A 4889-nucleotide genomic window follows, 5' to 3' on the forward strand; every position below is an offset into this window, starting at 1 on the left:
GAGTCAGCTGAGGGCTAGATCTCAGGATCCATGAGATCATAACCTGAGCAGAAACCAAGAGCCAGATCATCAACTTACTGAGCCATCCAGGTACCCCTGTTTTCTTCTTTATTTTAATTTTGTTTTCTTATTGTTTTTCTTTCTTTTTTTTTTAAAAGATTTTATTCATTTATTTGTCAGAGAGAGCACCCAGGCAGGGGGAGTAGCAGGTAGAGGGAGAAGCAGACTCCCCTCTGAGCAAGCACCCCGATGTGGAACTCCATCCCAGGACCCTGGGATCATGATCTGAGCCGAAGGCATTTAAACAACTGAGCCACCCAGGCATCTCTTATCGTTTTTCTTCTTAAGCTGAATTCTTTATTTTTTATTCCTTTAAAAATGAAAAAATTTAAATCCAGAAGTAGTTCTCTGAGTATAGTTTTGTCTGCTGCCTTTATATTTTGATAATTATTGCTGTCAATATTACAGTTTTTAATGATTATATTATTAAAATTTGAAACTATTTTTGTATCCTCAGTCACTTGCAGAAAGTTTATAACTTTGTAGCTTTTGAGAAAATGTTTGATGAATGAAGAAATTTCCAGTTTAGTTATTGTATGAGTTCATACATAGACTTCCCAGACATAGATGTTTCAAATAAAAATAAAGGAATAAATTTGATGCCAGTGGGGAAGAGGATTTTTTTTTCTTTTATAAACAACAAAAACATTTTAAAGCAGATAAATAATTTAATATCCACTAATCCCCCATATTTATTGAATCATATATTATGCAATACATCTTAACAAAGTATTTACCATATAACAAGAATATAAATCAACAGGAACCCATTTACTTTTATAATATCTTATATTGAAACTACCACTAAATAGAAACTTCCTCTAAATATCTCCTATTTTACCTTGCAAGAAATTATATTTTTAATAATAAATCTAAAAATATATATATTTTAAATATTTCTGAACCATAAAATATATGAATCTGGGATTGTTAATTTTTGTAGGTGAATGGTAAGAAAATTGATGAGAGGAGCACCTGGGTGGCTGAGTCATTAAGCGTCTGCCTTTGACTCAGGGCGTGATCCCAGGACTCTGGGATCGAGCCCCACATCAGGCTCCCTGCTCTGCTGGGAGCCTGCTTCTTCCTCTCCCACTCCCCCTGCTTGTGTTCCCACTCTCACTGGCTGCCTCTCTCTTTGTCAAATAAATAAATAAAATCTTTAAAAAAAAATAGAAAACAAATAAAATTGATGAGAGCTTTACCAGTGAGTACCTGGGCAGCAAAAACAAGCAAAAGAAGGAGACAAAGTAGGGGCCCAGGGTGGGGGTCGGGGTGGAGAAGAGCTAAGAGAAACTCACATGAAAAGAGCTGGTCTTTAATGGTCTCTGTTTTAGATGCGTTCCCAGATCTTATCACATTTTATGGACCCCGAAATTCTAATGTGAGGACATCTGTTTAACAGCTAATGAATCAAATGAATGATTCCCAGAGGGCTCTAAAAGCTCAAAGTTTGCCTTGCAATTTATGTTAAACGATTTTAAGTAGATTTGTTATCTAAATGTAAGCACCTGTAAGAAGGCATGATTACTTATATTTTGGGGGGAAGGTTTTGCTCCCACAACCGCAAGACCAAATTCTGTCTTCACCTCAAAGCCAAATGGACACTGGGAAAACTATAGAAAAGAACAGTTTTTACAATGATAATTTCCAAGGGCTTTCTTTGACACATTGGTCAGCAAACATTTTCTATAAAAGGCTAAATAAAAGATATTGTCAGTTTTGCAGGTCATATGGTTCCTACCACAACTACTCAATGTCACCCCATACCATGAAAGCAGCCACAGACGATATGTAAACAAATAATAGGGGTGCCTGGGTGGTTCAGTCGTTAAGCGTCTGCCTTCGGCTTAGGGCATGCTCCTGGAGTCCTGAGATCGAGCCCCATGTCAGGCTCCTCCACTGAGAGCCTGCTTCTTCCTCTCCCACTCCCCCTGCTTGTGTTCCCTCTCTCGCTGGCTGTCTCTCTCTCTCTGTCAAAAAATAAATAAATAAAATCTTTAAAAAAAATAGTAGCCATGTTCCAATAAAAAATATATTAAAAAAAAAAAAACAGACAACAGGCTGGGTATGACCTATTGTTTCCCCAGTTTTAATATCGAAGACATTCCAGCATGTTAAAGCATTCTTTCTAAGGTGTTTCAAGCAATTTATACAGCCCATCAATGTTTATTTGGTCATTTTTGCTACCAATTATTTCCACAAAAATTTGCATAATTATGTCTGTCTTAGCAATTTTCACATGTTTTTAAGAGGTAAATATGTGTGCCTTTGCAACCTCTACCTCTGTTGGAAGCTCTGGATTGTTTTTTTTTTTTTTTTTTTTTAAGATTTTATTTATTCATTCAACAGAGAGAGAGACAGCCAGTGTGAAAGGGAACACAAGCAGGGGGAGTGGGAGAGGAAGAAGCAGGCTCCCAGCAGAAGAGCCCGATGTGGGGCTCGATCCTGGAACGCCAGGATCATGCCCTAAGCCGAAGGCAGACGCTTAAGGACTGAGCCACCCAGGCGCCCCTCTGGATTGTTTTTAACCCCCCTTGCTGTCATTATCTTAGCTTCTTTATCCCTGTAAACAAAGATTGTAGTTCTTCCCACAGTAAATAAATTTTAGTACAAGCCCCAAACTCAGAGTGCCTGGGTTCAAACACAAGCTCCATCACTTAATAAGCTATGAATTTAGGTAAGATGCTTATCTCTCTATGCCTCAGTTTTCTTTTTCTTTTTTTTAAGATTTTTTAAAATTTATTTGTCAGAGATAGAGACAGCCAGCGAGAGAGGGAACACAAGCAGGGGGAGTGGGAGAGGAAGAAGCAGGTTCATAGCGAGGAGCCTGATGTGGGGCCCGATACCATAACGCCGGGATCACGCCCTGAGCCAAAGGCAGACGCTTAACCGCTGTGCCACCCCAGGGCCCCTATGCCTCAGTTTTCTTGAGTGAAAACGGGTAATCATGATAATATGCTTCACAGTGTTGTCACAGGCTTAACTATGATAATACCTAAAGTTCTTAGAACAGTACCAGGGCACATAGTAAGTGTTTGATAAATATTAGATATTGCTCTTCTTATTAATTAAAATAATTTATATAGTGCGGGACAAATATTGCACATATAAGTTAATTTCCCCAGTTAAAAAAATCCATAGAAAGGAAATATTATTCATGGAACAAACATTGATTTTCTCATGGTTTCCCATGAATTTCAGAGTATCTGAAGTTAAAAAAAAAAAAAACAGTTTAAAGAGCATACCCCCATAATCACCATTCCAAAGCTTCAGTTGGCATTATTTCTTTGATTACTCAGTGTTCCTTTGTTGAAAATTGAAAGGCAAATGAACTTTCATTTCTTCTTTCTTGTTGGTAAAAGAGTTCTCTGTTTAGCTAAGTAAGAAAAACAGGCTTCTTGGTAACCTCCATCTTTACTTTTTTCCTATGATAGGAAGTCATTGGCTTCTGTGGATAGTAACTTGAGCCCTTGGCTGAGAGTTCCAGCCTGCAGTCCTGACAGCCTTCCCTACAGATTTCTCACTTTCCTAGTCAGAGCCCGCTATCCCACAAGCCAACTGACTGCAACAATGTATCTCCTCCTGGTTCTGCTTCTCCAACAGAACTGTCTCATTTGTGACTCACTGAAGAGTTAGATGTACCAGCCTGGAATTAGAGAAAGGGTGTTGGTTAGAGAGAGAATTTGAGACTCAGCATGCAGATATTAATCATAACCTTGAGAATGGGTGCAATTTCCTGTGCAATGGGTAGAGGTAGGAAAAAAATAAAAAGACTGCGGATGGAGCTGTAGGGAACACTCAGAGGGAGAATTGAAAAAGAAGAATAAAGGCAGGAGTCTAAAGTTTAGCCAGAGAAATGGTTAAAATGAGTCTAAAGGAAGTCAAGTCCTGAAAGCCAAATGAAAAAGTTGTTTTAAAGAGGAAGGACTAAGAAAGAGTATGGCGTGAACAGGGAGAAGCAAAAGAAAGCAAGAAAGTATGTGACCATGAAGTGAATGCTTAGTCTCTGAGATCAGAAGCTTAAAGAGAAGGATAGAGTAAAAGCTAAAAAGAAAGAAAAGAGAGATCTCAGTACATTCAAGGAAAGAGAAGTCCCTCAACATCCTTCCTGCTTATTCTTCCAATATAACACACAGCTGAGTCCACCTGACCCCATCCCGGTTGATACCACCTTTCAACTTTTCCATTAAACACAAAGTTGACCTAGTACAGTCAGTGATGGACCATCTGTTTGCCAAGTGTATCCCTGTATAACTGTGTAATGGCTGAAATTGAGAAATTAGAGCAGAAGTATCGAGTAGCTCTAACGATTGCCAAGAATCCAAGAGCTGAACAATTACCGTGAACACACAAAGGATGTGGATGACTGCTTAACACAGAGAGTAACTCAGCACAAGTGTTATATGGTGGACACGAAGACCTTAAAGGAAGAATCTGGAAGATCCCTGGAGTTCTCATCATAGACGTTTGTAACTGTAGGTACAACACTGAGCAGATACCAGATGATTCTAGAGCCCCTCAGTTCTAATTCTTAAAAGATAGAGAGCTCCTCTGCCTTTACCAACTTGTTCTGTTGCCAGTTCATAGAGCAATACGCTATAGCATGAGTCATTCTACTTACACATTTGCTCTGTTATTAGCTGAGTATGGTCAATACACTCATTTTTTGATGTTGTTTTGCGGTTGATATTTTGTATCATTTTGAATTTTGTTGTATCTTTTTATAAATCAGATTGCTCACATAAAAATAAATAAGACTGATAACCTGAAGAATGAGAAAAATAATAAATGGTAAAGTGAAATATTTATGGACTAGGTCAGATCAAAAT

General features: G+C 38.3%; 1 pseudogene; it reads left to right on the forward strand.

Annotated features, from left to right (window-relative positions):
* Window positions 1–4022: 4022 nt before the first annotated feature.
* Window positions 4023–4588, forward strand: LOC100480478 (annotated as a pseudogene).
* The last annotated feature ends 301 nt before the right edge of the window (window positions 4589–4889 follow it).

This window comes from Ailuropoda melanoleuca, chromosome 4, assembly GCF_002007445.2.
Source record: "Ailuropoda melanoleuca isolate Jingjing chromosome 4, ASM200744v2, whole genome shotgun sequence".
In the NCBI taxonomy this organism is placed as follows: domain Eukaryota; kingdom Metazoa; phylum Chordata; class Mammalia; order Carnivora; family Ursidae; genus Ailuropoda; species Ailuropoda melanoleuca.